Genomic DNA, 15,669 nt, shown 5'->3' with positions numbered 1-15,669 from the left:
ATGGTGAAGATCCAAGCAGACTGCAGGAAAAGCTGACATGGGCAGTTAGAGGCAGAAAGCTTGAAATCACAGAACTAAAAACACTGCAGCACAGGAGAGATAGAAACTGCTAAGATGAATCAGTGAGGGAGCCAGGCCTATAACAGGGGAAAAGAGGAAAGCATTGGGAGAAACAATCCTTTGCACTTCTTTGAGACTGCTGATAGGCTTAGTTTGCATAGGCTAGTGGACTTGATTACTGCAACACCTTACCTGTACTTTTGCTCAACTGAAGTTCTTGCTATTTTTCATGTGATATTACTGCAATGTTTTGGAACTAAGATGATTTTTAACCAAGTAAACTTTTAAAAAAGTGTTTCAAGAGTGTCTCTGTCTATAAATTTCTCCTCCACCCTCACCCCTACACCTACTTGGCTAGATTAAGGTAATCTACCAATCTACCTTTTTGTAAAGCTGAGGAACAGAGGCTACAGTAACTAGATCAGGAGTGCACCTAGGTAATTTTGGTGCCCGTACCTGAAGGGCTTCAGATGCACACAACTAGATTTAACACAAAACAATAACAGAAATGTTGCTGTTGGTTTAATTATATAACATTCAACCCAAAGCGGCTCAGGGTGGGTTACAACAAAAATTCAAATAATTTAAAACATAAAATAAAAGCAATTAAAATAGTAACATAAAACTAATTTTTAAATCATTAAACCCTGCTAAATATTATTAAAAATCCGGTAGAAAAGATGTGTCTTTGTGGCTCTCTTGAAGGGCTCCAAAGATGATAAGCCACTTATACGCACAGGGAGTGTGTTCCACACTAGGGGCGACAACTGAGAAAGCCTGATACTAAGTCACACCAAATGAACTGGTGGCACCTGAAGACAAACCTCTCCTGATTATCTTAATGAGCAGTGGGGATCTTTCAGAGAAAGGCGCTCTCTCAGGTAATCTGGGCCTAAACTGTTCAGATGTAGCTGTTCAGGTTTATTATCTCTAAAGGAGGTAATAACTAGTATTGTCCCTTAAAGGGCTCAAAGTATAAAAAGAAAGCAGAAAGCAGACTCCAGGAACAACCACTAGAGGGATGCTGTGATAGTGTTGGATTGGAACAACCGCTTTCCTCCTGCTATATTTGAGTCACCACTTTCAAAGGTGTCTTTTTGCTTGGTTAGAAGGGTAACATATATTGAAAGGTTGCTTACCTGTAACTTGGGTTCTTCTAGTGGTCATCTGTGCTCTTACACGATTGGGCTTTGGGCCTGCACAGAGACCTCGTCAGAGTTTCTCCAAGCTAAATTCCCTCTAAGCGTTTAGGTGGTAGCCACGGCCCCTGTGGATATATGCAGCTGCGCATGACTCCCTCCTCAGTCTCTGAGTCCGCACCTGAAAACGACTAAAGAGGGAAGGCTGGGTGGGCATGTAAGAGCACAGATGACCACTAAAAGAACCCAAGTTACAGGTAAGCAACCTGTCATTCTTCAACGTGGTATCTGTGCTCTACACGATTGGGCGCATACCAAGCTGCACCCTCTGCCAATCTTACCTGGAGGCAAGATTCAGGCGAAGAGCGATTCAGGCGAAGAGGCATTTTTGCTGGCACGAACATCTAGGGCATAGTGTTGCATAAAGGAGTGATGTGATGCCCAAGTGGCAGCCTGGCAGATGACGTCAAGGAGAATGGACCTGTCAAAGGCTGTAGAGGCCGCCATGGCTCTTGTGGAATATGCCTTGATCGAGGGTAGAAGGGGTCATTTCGTGATCTGATAGCACAAGGTAATTGTACGTACGACCCATTGAGATATAGTCCGAGGAGAGGCTTGTGCCCCTCTATTAGGTCCGGAGTGTGTGAGGAAAAGGCACTGGGAGGTACGCCAGTCAGCTGTCCGATGAACATACTATGCTAGGTCGTGGTGTACATCCAGAGTGTGAAGGCGGTGTTGGGCGTCATCCTCTGGATTGGGAGAAAAAACTGATAAGGTAAGAGGTTGGGAGCGGTGGAAGGCAGACAACCTTGGGTAAGAAGGAGATGTCTGTACGGAGAATGACTTTATGGGTAAGAAGGAGATGTCTGTACGGAGAATGACTTTACCCTTGTGGAAAGTCAGATACGGTGAATCTACTCTGAGAGCTCTGAGTTCACTAACACGCTTAGTGGAGGTGATAGTGCTGAGAAAGGAGACTTTACATGAGAGTAAGTCAATTGAGGCAGATGCCAAAGGTTCAAAGAGAGGCCACATGAGGCATGTAAGTACTAAGCTGAGATCCCAGGTCGGAGCCATGGCTGGAGAATCCGGATACAAGTGAGATAGTCCTTTTAGGAATCTTTTTATGATTGGGTCACAAAACCAGGAGCAAGAATGTAACTGAGAATGGGCGACAATGGTGGCCAAATGGACTCTCAGCGACAATAGTTTCAGGCCAGATTCCTTAAGGGCTAGGAGAAAAGGCGCAGATGTGCTGACACCTCTGTCTGGGAAGCATTCTTGGATTCCAGAAATTTAAGGAAACATTTCCATTTGTGATCGTAAGATTTCACTGTTGCAGGTTTGTGGGCTGCCGAAAGGACTTGAAGTTCAAGTGGGAAGGAGGCCTGATTACCATGCAGTGAGATGAAGTTATGGCAAGTCGGGATGAAGAAGACACCCGGACTGCTGGGTGAGAAGATGAGGAATCTCTGGTAAGTGTTTGTCGAAGTTGTTGGAGAGGTGGAGGAGGTGAGGCAACCAAGGCCTCCTGGGCCACCAGGGGGTGATGAGGATGCACTCCGGTTTGTCCTGTACAATCTTTTGTAGGATTTTGGGGATCAAGGGTATGGGCGGGAAGAGGTAGGCTGAGAGACCCATCAAAGGGATCATGAAGGCGTCACCCTGTGAGTTGTGGCCTAAGCCTGTCCGTGAGCAGTAGAGATGGCATTGCGCATTGAGTGGCAACACGAAAAGGTCTATTGTTGGTGGGAACTAGAGGTCAAAGAGAGAGTTCAGTGTCGGTTGGTCTAGTTGCGACTTGTGGGAGGTACTGCCGATCCTGCTGAGGGCATCTGCCTGTATGTTGGTCTTGCCCTGGATGTGGACGGCTATGGGGGATATGGAGTGCCGGATGCACCAGAGCCAAAGTCTGATGGAAAGGCGTAGCAGGTTAGGAGAGGACATACCTCCCTGTCTGTTCAGATAGGCCTTTGCCATGGTGTTGTTTCTTTGGACCACTATTGTGGAATGAGCGATGAGAGGAAGAAACCTCTTCAGGGCTTCTCATAAGCCGTTCCTAGCTTCATTGCTAGGAGTTCTAAAATACTGATGTGATGAGAGGCCTCAGTTCTGGTCCATAGGCCGTGGAGGTCGAGGACATGGGTGCCCCAGCCTCGTTCCAATGCTTCCATAGTGAGGATTAATTAGGGCTGTTGAGGGTGGAATGGGGAGCTGACAATGAGGTTGTTGGGGTTGTTCCACCAAAGAAGGGAGTGCCATATCTGCAAGGGGATCTGTAGATGTCGAACTGAGGAGTCTGACTGAGGATGAAACCTGTGAAGGAACCATTGTTGCAGGACCCTGGATCTGAGGTGTGCATGAGGAAGCATGTGAGTTGTAGGAGCCATGTAACCTAGGAGCAGCTGGATAACTCTTGCTGTGTGGCAAGGGCGAGAGAGCACCTCTGTCCAAAAGGAAAGGATTGCCTGAATCCTCCGGTCTGGAAGGTAGAGTTTTGCCTGGACAGAGTCGGAAAGGAGGCCCAAAAACTCTATGGACCTGGTTGGAGTATGTTTGGATTTGGCGTAGTTTATTTGGAGGCTGAACGCATTCAGGAGAGTGACCATGGTTGTTAAGGTGTGGCGCAGATTCTGCGGGTTGTTCGCTATGAGGAGCCAGTCGTCCAAGTACGGGAAGACCTGAATACCCTTTTGTTGCAAGTAAGAGATGATCAGGGCCATGCATTTTGTGAAGACCCTCGGTGCCGAGGCTAGACCGAAGGGTAGCGCCCAGAATTGATAGGTTTTTCCTGCCACTGTGAAGCTAAGGTACCACAGGTGTTGGGGTTGAATGGTTACGTGGTAGTAGGTATCCTTCAGGTCTACGGAGGTGAACCAAGCCCCTCTATGGAGGAGGGCTAGGATGGTAGGGATGGTGACCATTCTGAACCGTTTGTAATTAACGCATCTGTTGAGTTCACGGAGGTCTAAAATAGGTTGCGGGGCACTGTCTGGTTTCGGGATGGTGAAGTAAGTGGAGTGGAAACCCTGAGAAGATGGGTTTAGCACCGGTTCTATTGCATCCTTGTAGAGTAGGGACTCGATCTCTGAGAGGAGGATAGGTGTGGGTGGAGTAGCAACGGGAGAGTTGAATGGAGGGGGAGCTGAAAATAATATTGCTTATCCAATCCTTACAATAGTGAGGACTCACGGGTCTGTCGTAATGTGTTCCCAGGTTTATTTTTACATTTTATATCCCGCTCTTCCTCCAAAGAGCCGAGCAGTGTACTACATACTTAAGTTTCTCCTCACAACAACCCTGTGAAGTAGGTTAGGCTGAGAGGAAAGTGACTGGCCCAGAGTCACCCAGCTAGTATCATGGCTGAATGGGGATTTGAACTCAGGTCTCCCCAGTCCTAGTCCAGCACTCTAACCACTTGAGATTTTGAGATTCAAGATCTTGAGATCTTGAAATTCTTGAGATTGAGGTTGAGAGAAAAGGAGATAGACGGGTCCCCCATCTGAGGTGAGGCCGGGAGTCATTGTCTCTTTGGGAGATCAGGTGAGGGTCTGGATCTGGGTGCTGACTGGCGGCTAGAAGGAAAGGAGGTATGCCTTCTATAGAGGAGAGCTGGTCTTGTGGTAGCAAGCATGACTTGTCCTATTAGCTAAGCAGGGCCCACCCTGGTTGCATATGAATGGGAGACTAGAAGTTTGAGCACTGGAAGATATTCCCCTTAAGGGATGGAGCCGCTCTGGGAAGAGCAGAAGCTTTCAAGTTCCCTCCCTGTCTTCTCCAAGATAGGGCTGAGAGAGATTCCTGCCTGCAACCTTGGAGAAGCCGCTGCCAGTCTGTGCAGACAATACTGAGCTAGATAGACCAATGGTCTGACTCAGTATATGGCAGTTTCCTATGTTCCTAGGTTTGGTATCTAGGTGCACGAAAGGAGCGATCAGGCTGTTGTGTCTGATTCAGTGGGCATTGGGATTGGTGTTGCTGCCAGTAAGGGCAAAAGACAGGAGATTGGAAGTTCATGGAGTGCGCAGTATTATGAAGGCGTTGGACATTTGTAAGGTTTCGTCTGTCTTTTCTCCGAAGAGGGCTTCTCCTTCAAAAGGTGAGTCCTCAATATGTGCTCGCACTTCGTGGGTTAACCCCGAGGAGCATAGCCAGGCATGTCTACGAACAGCAGTGGAGGTGGCTACCACCTTAGAAGCACATTTAGTGGAATGTCTAACTGCATGCAGTTCTTGTGTGGCTAACTGGGCTGCTTCCCTGAGGAAGACCTTAGCTGGGTCCTTCTTGTCAGGAGGAAGATGGTCTAGGAAGGGGGCTAGGCGTTCCCAGAGGAAATGGTTGTAACGAGCATTGTACGCCTGATAGTTGGCGATCCGAAGATGCAGGGTGGAGATTGAGTTGAGACGTCTGCCAAAGGTACCCAGCTTCTCACCCTCTTTATCTGGTGGGATGGAAGCTGGCGCCCTCTATTTTTTGAGAAGGAGGACTCAATGACCAGAGAGTTAGGAGCCGGGTGTTTAAGGAAGAAGTTACCTGCTTGTTCATCCTGGGTATGGACTCTGTAAAAACTTTCAAGTTTCTTGAAAGTAGAGATGATGGTTTTTGCCAACAAAATTTTGTGATGTCCATGAGGGCGGAATTCATAGGAAGAGACACAGGAGTGTGTGTGTCTGCCTCAATAAGACTGAAAAGAGGATCAGGATCTGCCTTGGCCTGGTGTGAGAGTTGTACCTCTAAAGAGTTAGCCATGTGAGAGCTGTAGTCTGCATAAATCTTATAGTCCTCCGAGGGAGAACTGGGTTTTAGGTCGGACAAGAGTTCCTGTGGAGATGATCCAAGGGACGCCATATCCGAATGATATGATTCAATGTCAGGATCCTCGCAGTCAGATTTTAATCAGATGAGTCACCCTCAATGGTAGGCAGGTCAGGGTCCTTTGGGGTTTCGGGGAGGTTCTGATGTCTAACATCAAAGTGGGTAGATGTTGGAGGGTGGGACAGATGATTTTGTGATGGAATCTTAGGTGGAAGCAAGGAGGTTGATCTAGGTGGAGGAGGTGACAGTCTGTGTGGCAGTGGACTGTGGAAGAGGTGTGATGGCTGTAGGAGGCTGAGTTGTGGTTGGTGGTTTTACAATAGTGTGCGGTGGAGATTAAGAGCGATCCCTAGGGGTTGCCCTGTAATCCCACTGGTCCAGCTGGGATGTGTAATGTTGAGAGGGCAGATAAGTAGAATGCTGTGGGGGTTCATATGAGTCCCATTGTCTGGAGTGGTAAGGCGGCTCTGAAGGTTGACGACAGCATCGGTAGTCGTCATAAGTGGAATAGCAGCGGTCCTGATAATAAGCACATCAAGGTAGGCTAGCTATATCTGTGGTCTATGGCTATGGTCTCTATATCTGTGTTCAGGGTGTAGCCTCTCGAATTCAGAGTCCAAGTCCTCTTCTAAGAGATCAGTTTCGGGTTCAAGGGCTGGTTCCTCTTCTTCAGCATTTGGTTCCAAAAGAGGGTCTGGTTTGTAGACTGGATCTTTGGGTTCAGATGGAGCTGCCATAGGGTCTTCAGTATTGAGGCAGTCCTCGGGTTTGAGGATGTCTGGGGCAGTAGCCGGCATGGGTTCAAGGTGCCGTTCCTTGTGTTGGAGTGGTTTGTTAGAGGTTAACTTGCACTTTTTCTTTTTGGCGGGAGGGTCGCACAGTGGGGGAAGCTTCCGCTTAAGAGGTTGTTCAATGTCTGAAGCCTGTTGTGGCTTCTTTTTCTTTTTTATGGCTAGAGATGCTGTGGAGACCGTTGGGTTTGATGTTGTTGGGATAGAAGTGGACGGTACAGTGGGAACAGTCAGTCCCAAGGACAAGGTAGGAGATGTAGGCTCTGGAGGCAGTTCGGGTCCAGGCGTCAAAGCGTCAGACAAGGTAGAAGATATAGGGGGCTGTAAGCCCGAGCCTGGCGGGGAGTTGCTGACCACCGCCTGCATAGAAGAAGGCTGAGAGGCTGCCTCAGATTATTTCAACACCTGTTCCCAGAGCCAAGATCTTAAACAGGAGGCTTGGTTCTTCTTAGCCTGTTCGGTGAACTTTGCACAGTGTGTGCATGGATCTACTTTATGTGTCTCGCCGAGGCAAAAATGGCAGTGATTGTGTCCGTCAGTGGAGGGGATCTTAGCCCTGCACCGGAGACAGAGTTTAAAGATGACCTTGCTGGCCATAAGATGCAGGAACCAGAAAAAAAACGCTGAGCTCCGAAGGGTGGGCGGGGGGACGTGATGGAAAGAAAACACTAACAGAGAGAAGAGATAACCACATCAAAATAGAAAGGAAGAAAATACTAAGAAATGGATTAAGAAGGATAATTACTTTGAAAAGGTGATTTATCTCGGAGCCACTTGAGAAGTCAAACTGTTCACGGATGAAGAAAGACTGAGGAGGGAGTCGCGCGCAGCCACATATATCCACAGGGGGAGGGGCTACTACCTAAACGCTTAGAGGGAATTTAGCTTGGAGAAACTCTGTCGAAGTCTCTGCGCAGGCACAAAGCCCAAATGCGTAGAGAACAGAGACCATGTCGAAGAACTTGTGGATCTACAGAGAAACAAAGCCAGTGAAGGTACAATTGCTTGTTTTCTATCATCAACATTAAAGACACAGCACATGCCCACAGATTCAGTTTCAAGATTATTGCACAGACAAGTTCTTAAAGACACTGTAATGGCAGCACAACATCCTGCTGGCACTTGAGAAGGCAGAATATTTCATCTTGCTTATGTAAAAACTTTATGGTATTTTTGTTGAGATAAGTAGCTAGCTGAAAGTAATCAACATATGTAATGCCTGACAGGAGTGGTAAGCAGGTTGTATTTGCATGAGCAGATAACTCTTGGAAAGTGGTATCCCAAAGTCTCTGTTTAATTAAATCTAATGCAACCTCAAGACCAACATGGTAAATTAGGAAAAAAGAGAAACTGATAAATCGAACCTTATGAGAAATTAATTTTATCTATCAACTATCCATCATGTGAGCTGAGAGATATGAGTTCTGTAGCACTGTGAAAGTAATTGATCTTCAACCAAGATTTGATAGCTCCTGCTAACCAGACCCTCACAACAAGTGGACAATGACCAGTTTCCAGAAAAATCACATCTGGTACACATCTGAGAACATACTGTATATTAAAGTTAATTAAAAACAGGCATACATATGATCTGAATCCAAAGTAATACCTTTAATCCAGATGGCAACACCGAAAAGAACTTGAGCTTCTACCTTGGCATTAAAATCTTCAATGATTGCAGGCATGTACTGGCCACCTTCAGTACTGAAAAATCATTAAGAAGACTAACCGATTGACTAAAACCTTTCTGGAGAGTGAAGAATCTGATAAGCCCATGATACAGTGAAATGAAAAACACTGCCCAAGTACGTGAACCTTTTAAATTGTTCCAACAACCTGTTATCAGCTGCCCACCCATATCTTATGAACCTCCTCAAAGACTATAAGCTAGTTTATCTTTAATTGGAATTGCAATATCCAGAAAACCAAACTAAAAGCAGATTTACATGAACATACAAAACTCATCCCCAAATTTGGCCACAGGCAACGCTTTTAAAGGTTGCTGTGGCCAGTTACTGAGTCCTAAAGTAAAGTGTGCTGTCGAGCCAGTGTTAACTCCTGATGACCACAGAGCCCTGTGGTTGTCTTTGGTAGAATACAGGAGCCAGCTCGTTGATAGAATACAGATTGCCTCCTCCCACACAGTATGAGATGATGCCTTTCAGCCTCTTCCTATATCTCTGCTGCCCAATATAGGTGTTTCCCACAGTATGGGAAACATACCAGCGGGGATTCGAATTGGCAAACTCTGGCTTGCTAATCAAGTCATTTCCCCAATTTATACTTATAAAAAGAAACATGAGAGTCTTGCCCTGCTTCCTATGAAAGAGATACCTTTAAAATATTTTCATTCATCTCATGATTGCCTGTTAAGAGGAAAGCAGTTTCATTTTTTTTCCTCTGCAAAAGGAAGGAATGAAGGCATCAAGGGAAATACTCTAGAAGGAAAGCACAAAAATCTAGGGCTAAGTCAAAAGGGAGAACATATTTTGTGAAAAACACACCCCATAACAAGATTCAAATATACCCAATTCATGCAATGTTCAGGAGGGGGATTTATGTGAAAGAGTGAAGAAGTTTGCCAGTTTAGGGTGAGAGCAGGAAACACTGTCCTCACTTTTTCATCATGTTTAAAAAAAACCAGACCCTGATTGCCTGTAAATCTTCATCAGTAAACCTGTTCAAAGCAAGGACAATTTTTCTGTCCTTACTGGGATTTGGCTTCATGATGTCATCATCCAGCAACATCTGAGAAGCTGTGTGATAATGTGATGTCACCATATTGCCCCCCTCACTGGCTGAGATGATTTCAGGGAAAACACCATTTAAAAGAAAAAAACTGACAGCAAAGTTGCAGATTGAGGAAAGAAGGATCTGTAGACAGGCAGTGAAAAGTGCACAAAAAACTAAAACATGAGAGGGATTATGTGAAACCTCTACTCTGAAACGTGCCTTTGACTTGAAAATTTGTGTGGGTGAAAATCTGATGCAGCCCTAAAGATGCCAGGAGTCGACACAGACTCGACGGCACACTTTACCTTTAAAGAAGCCTCCATCTGCACTTATCAATCAAATCAATATGGCACTCTGAATGAAAATGTAAAATATAAGCTATTACTTTGAAAGATCACAGGTATTCTAGAAAAGGCAGGCAGTATGATTCCCCCATGACTCCACATCAAAAATTAAAGTATGGAAAGGCCTCTGTGATTCTTGTCATTAACTCCCCTCTTTCCCTGGAAGAAATGGCAGCAATGTTTTACTTTGAAGTGTTTATTTCCCCTATTGAAAATTTAATCTGTCTTCTCTCCAAATACACATATAGCAAAAATATAATATACTTTTGAATAATTTATCCCAGTCTTCTCCAACTTGCTTCTAGTTTAAGCCTCCTGAGGTACAGCAGTGCCTGACTTTATAAATAAGGGAAGGAAGGAAGGAAATTTCCAGATTTCCTTAAAGTCCACTTGATTATGCTGGAGAGGATTAGAAATTGTTCAGATTGCAATGCTATACCATTTCAGAAATGAAACAACTAAAAAAGACTCACTTTGATCCTCTTCTTTCACATGGAAGGTTGTAGAAATGATGTTGGCTTTAATTTTCTGAAATGAGTCAGTCTTACAAATGCTTTTAGTCCACCTCAGGGTTTTGATAACCAATCACTTATGTCTTAGCCTAATGTTTTCTGCAAGGTTTACTTCTGAATGTTGGAATGGATTTTCTGCTACATAAGTCTGAGTAGAAAGCACCCATATTCTGCGAGCATCGACACCAGTTTGTCTTATTGCATTATAGATTTCTGGCACTGTGTTAAGCATTTCAGTCTGCAGTGAGTGCACTGAGCAGGTTATCATGTCTGTTGTTTCTGCAGCCATCAATCAGTGCTCTGTCGTATTTGATTTCAGATTTTTGCTTTAACTCACTTGCTATACATCAATATAATAAGTAATGAATCCTGTTCTCAGATGTATGTGGTTAGTGTCTGTGTGTGTGTGTGTGTGCACGAGCATGTGTGTGTGTACTTGCACACAATGGGGCAATGCTAATGCTAACCATTTCACATTTTTGAAGGTGGAAGTGTGAATGAATATAGTGGTACTTTTGAAAATGGTTCCGGCAATAAGCTTTAGTTTGGAAAGTTCATTGTGAAAATTATCTACAATTTTTCTAGGTGTTTCTCAAGACTAGTTTATTGAGGCATGTGCTGCCTTGGTGTTACAAATATTGACTTATCAGTAGTGGCTTAGCTCTTTTGCCTCTGTCCCTCAACAAAACTTTGGCAGAACAAAATCAGCAGCAAGACCAACACCAGAAAGCAGTAGCATGACATAAGAACAGAAAGAAGTAGGGAAAACATTAACTCTTTCCCCTTGTGCAAATATTTTCTGCTACAGTGGGTTTTGGCCCTCTTAGATGGTGGGAACAGGGAATGTGACAGGCTGTTCTGAGGCAGTGATTGACAGCACTATCTTAAGCATGTAGGTATCCTCATTTTTAGTCACAACACGAGTCTTTGGCTCAGTACTGTTGAAGACTGGGAGACAGATAAGAGTTGTGGGGTGGACAACTCCTGGTCAACAAGATCTTTCAGGAATTCAAAGCATCTAAATCCACATTGTCAGGGTCAGCTTGGTATGGCACAGACTTCTTGGTAGAGAAGTTGCCCATCATGATTTAAGCAGCAGTGCTTTTGGATCAGCTCCCCAAGAAGCAGTTCAATAAGTCTTGGGCCCTATCACAGGAGCCCAAGAGACCTGAAGACACATACAGGGGCAGTAAGTAAACTAACCTTCCAACTGGAGCACGCAATACCAGTTCAGCACTGCTGGTCTACATGAAAGAAATGCATGAGTAGCTAACAAAGTTGATGGAACACCTGGGACATCGTTAACAAACCTGCCCCATGTCGAAAGATGTTCCATGTGCTATGTCTCCTTGACCTGACAATTCAGCTGGTCAAAGAATGTGGTGCTGGACAATTACGGATCCAAGTGCAACATTCTGGCCATAAAACTGATAGCAACCAAGCGTTCTGGTTGTTGTCAGTTCACCCACAGAACTTCAATTTGTTAGGATTCAAATTCCAGGAGGGTTATTATGCTGATAAAGCCACACTACACAACCTGTGACACATCTGTGAAATTTAGCATCTTCTTGGTGTGGGCTGTCAATGGCATGACAAGCCTCATGTATGATATACACCATCTTAACAATATCTATTTGCACTGCTCCTATAGCCTTCTTTAGCTTTAGCACAGTCAATGGCTATGCTGACCCCTCTTCACACTGTGTGTGCAAGGCCTTGGTGAGTTTGGAACAGGTAGACTAAGTCCAGGCAGTGGTAAGACCCTGGTTGCATATGAATGGGAGACTACATGCATGAGAACTGTAAGATATTCCCCTTAAGGGATGGAGCCACTCTGGAAAGAGCCACTCTGAGCAAGTTCCCTCCCTGGCATCTCCAAGATAGGGCTGAGAGAGACTCCTGCCTGAAACCTTGGAGGAGCCGCTGCCAGTTTGTGTAGATAATACTGAGCTAGATGGACCAATGGTCTGACTCGGTATATGTAGTTTCCTATGTTCCTAAGATGTCTATAATTCTGAGGTGCCCAAGCATCTGGGATACAGCTTGAAGTGTGAATGTGCTCATCTATTTATGAGGCATCCCCCTTAGGGGCGGCTTTCCCCACCATCTCTTCAGATGTCCTAAGGGCTAGGCAAACTGGTAACTCAATCCAAGCCTGATCCTGTGGGAAGAGCACTGCACTTCTGGAGATACAATGCTCCCAAATAGTTTTGCTGTCAGACTGCATGCTAAACTTCTTTCCAGTCCTCGCCTGGTTATGACTGTGGCTGCACATGCCTCAGTGTCCCCCCAGCTCACTTATTTGTTCACTGGACAGCTCAGTGCTGCATTATCTTTCAGGGCTTACTGGCCCTTTGTCTGAGAGGAACTTCAAGGTGCATTTATTTATAAATTGAGCAGTTACAGCAGTCACATCATGGTCACTTATTGGATCCCTTATTTCTCCTCTCCCCTCCCCACATGTGAAGGAAGACAGGTGGATTCCCAACATTTAACTCAAAGTTGTATCACAGCCACTGTGTAAGTTATAGTTAAACAAAATTATGTTGGATGATTTGTGGAAAATACAGTAATCCTTCGTAATGGCCTACAGATACCAGATTTTGCATGAACAAACCTGCCACTGAAATTAGCCGAATGCGAACTACTATTTACACTAGAATATGTTGGGGGTGGGGGGAAGGTTTAAATATCACTAGCAGACCCAGCGCATAGCATCTGCGCTGCTATTTGTCTTTGCCCAGCCGGGCTCCTTTGCTTTCTTGCCCCGTCGCTTCCCCCCCTCCCTTCGGCTCTCCTTCCACAGTCTGTTCCCCGACGCTTCCCGTCCTTCCCTAGTCCGTTCTCCATTGTTCCCCAGCCGGGCTCCGTCGCTTTCTCTCCCCATTGCTTCCCCCCTTCGACTCTCCTTCCACAGTCTGTTCCCCGATGCTTCCTGTCCTCCCCTAGTCCGTTCCCCATTGTTCCCCAGTCCGTTCCCCGCTGCTCCCCCCCCTCCCTTCTGCCCAGTCCTCCATCATTCCAGAGGTCACCATCCTCCTCCCACCACCGGCAGCTTTCCCTCCCCGTCCTCCGGCAGTGCTTTCTCTCCCTGCCGGGCTCCCTCCTTCCCCGCCATTTTCTCCCGCCTGCCTCCTCTGCCAGGGTGCACCGCTGCTGCTGGGCTCCCTCGTGCGGCCGCTGTCCGCTGCCACCATTATTTCTCCCCGCTGCCACCTCCTGTCTCCTCCTACCACCTCATGGCCGCCACTATTCCCACCCACCCACCGCCTCTTCCTGGCCGGCGGGGCTTCGCCCACCACAGCCGCCTCCTCCTCCAGTCACCCAGCCGCCTCTCCTCGCCACCGCCAGTAACATCCAGTCGGCCACACATCCCCATGCACGTATCCGGCTAGTCCGGCTAAGCATATTAATTATATAGATTTTGCTTGTATTTTTAAAAGAAGAAATACCCGAGATAACTAGCAGATTTTAACTGTCATTTTTCTCAACAGACATTCACCACTCAATAATCAGATCAGTAATTCCCAATCCATATCATGCCCCAAAGAAGCAGATCTTTCTCATTCACATTTACCATATATAATCATTATTCAATAAAACAAAAAACATTTGAAGTTGAATCCTACAAATTTCAAACTGTTCTTTTACTTCCCTTCTGCAAGCACATTAAATATATCTATATCTATATCTATATCTATATCTATATCTATATCTATAACACCTATATTTAAATCCTCTATCAGTACAATCTACACAACTGACTTTGCCCAATCAACAATAGGCCTCACCTATTAGTTGCATATATTGGATAGAAACCCAGATATATGATAGTTGCTCCTATCTTTAAACTGACAGTAAAACACTTTGTGAAGCATACAAATGTATTGCTCTTGTTCTGCCACAAAAGGAGGTATACCATGAAGAAAAATGGGCATGATTCAGCAAAACATGTACACTTTGTGCACTGAAATTCTTTTTCTCTCTACCCTCCCCTGAGCTGAGCTCCTGCTCCTCCTCCTCCATCCCATTGCTTCCATCCCCCTCTTGGTTGATCCTCCATCCCCCTCACCCCTCTTGGTCGTGGCTGCAGTGTTGCTGGCACCAACTGGCCAAGCCACGGCCCCCTACCCCCAGAGACCTCCCCACTTTCATCCCGCTTCTCCTTCTCCCTGCAGGAATAGCAGCAGCAGTTGACCGGGATCCTCCTCACTGACGCTGCTGCCATGGCTGCTTGTTCCCCTCAGGACGCTGAAAGGCTCGGGCCCGTCCCTTGCCTGCCTGCCTCTGCCAATGGCCTCTGTAACTCAGCTGTGACGGTTGACCGGGCCCTTCCTCGCTGCCACCATGGACACTCATTCCCCTCAGGTTGCTGAGAGGCCCAGGCCCATCCCACATCCTCCCTGCTTTCTCTCTCCCACTCCCTTCTTTTTCTCTCTCCTCCACTCATTCTTCCCCTCTGTCTTTCTTCCCCATCCCTCTCCCTCCCTTCCTGAGTTAACAGATCTTGTTTCCTCATCTAATTTGCACAATGGCAGCCTCCTCTTGCAGGGGCTCTTTCCTCCCTCACAACCCCTATCTTCGCAGACCCCTGCCCACTACCCTTTTATTAGCCTACTTTCCAGTAGGCTTATGAGATCACCCGGCATTCTGTGTGTGTGCCCATGTGTCCCCCCTATCAACTTTACAACGCCTGGACCAATATGAACCAAATTGGGTACAGTTGTAGTGACACATAGGGACACTGCAATGGTATAGTTTGTGATGATGTCATTTATCCTGATCCAATAAGGCAGAAGCGTAAATTTTTGAGGTGCAAGTGGGCTAACTTGTGAACCACCTAACCGATTTGAACCAAATTTGCTACAGCTGTAGGGACATATAGGGATGCCCAAATGGCATGGTGTGTGATGATATCATCCACTCCAATTCAAGATGGCGGCCACGTGAACATCCGAGGCACAAGCGGGCTAATTTATGGACTGTTTAACCGATTTGAACCAAATCGTGTACAGTTGCAGTGAGTGACACACAGGGACACCTCAATAGCATAGTTTGTGATGATGTCATTCACCCAATCAAAGATGGCGGACACATACACTTTGGAGGTGCAAGCGGGCTAACTTGTGAACCGCTTAACCAATTTGAACCAAATTTGCTACTGCTGTAGGGACACCTCGACAGCGTAGATTGTGACAATGTCATCCAACCCAATTCAAGATGGCGGACATGTAAACTTTTGAGGCACAAGTGCACTAACTTGTGGACAGCCTAA

The 15,669-nt window shown here is 46.0% G+C and overlaps 1 protein-coding gene and 1 long non-coding RNA gene across 5 annotated transcripts in view; one reads left to right on the top strand and one right to left on the bottom strand.

Moving 5' to 3' along the window:
- The window catches only part of RPTOR (regulatory associated protein of MTOR complex 1), a 510,229-nt gene that overhangs the window by 172,604 nt on the left and 321,956 nt on the right, over positions 1–15,669 (bottom strand). The gene's annotated exons all lie outside the window — the stretch shown is intronic.
- Positions 1–15,669, top strand: part of LOC128344540 (uncharacterized) — a 125,722-nt gene that overhangs the window by 34,268 nt on the left and 75,785 nt on the right. The window contains exon 2 of the long non-coding RNA XR_008315907.1: positions 2,542–2,674. This is a non-coding gene — a long non-coding RNA (uncharacterized LOC128344540). The remainder of the gene's footprint in view (positions 1–2,541; positions 2,675–15,669) is intronic.

Source organism: Hemicordylus capensis, chromosome 2 (genome assembly GCF_027244095.1).
Source record: "Hemicordylus capensis ecotype Gifberg chromosome 2, rHemCap1.1.pri, whole genome shotgun sequence".
NCBI classification, from domain to species: Eukaryota; Metazoa; Chordata; class Lepidosauria; order Squamata; family Cordylidae; genus Hemicordylus; species Hemicordylus capensis.
This window is presented reverse-complemented; position numbering and strand designations above follow the sequence as displayed.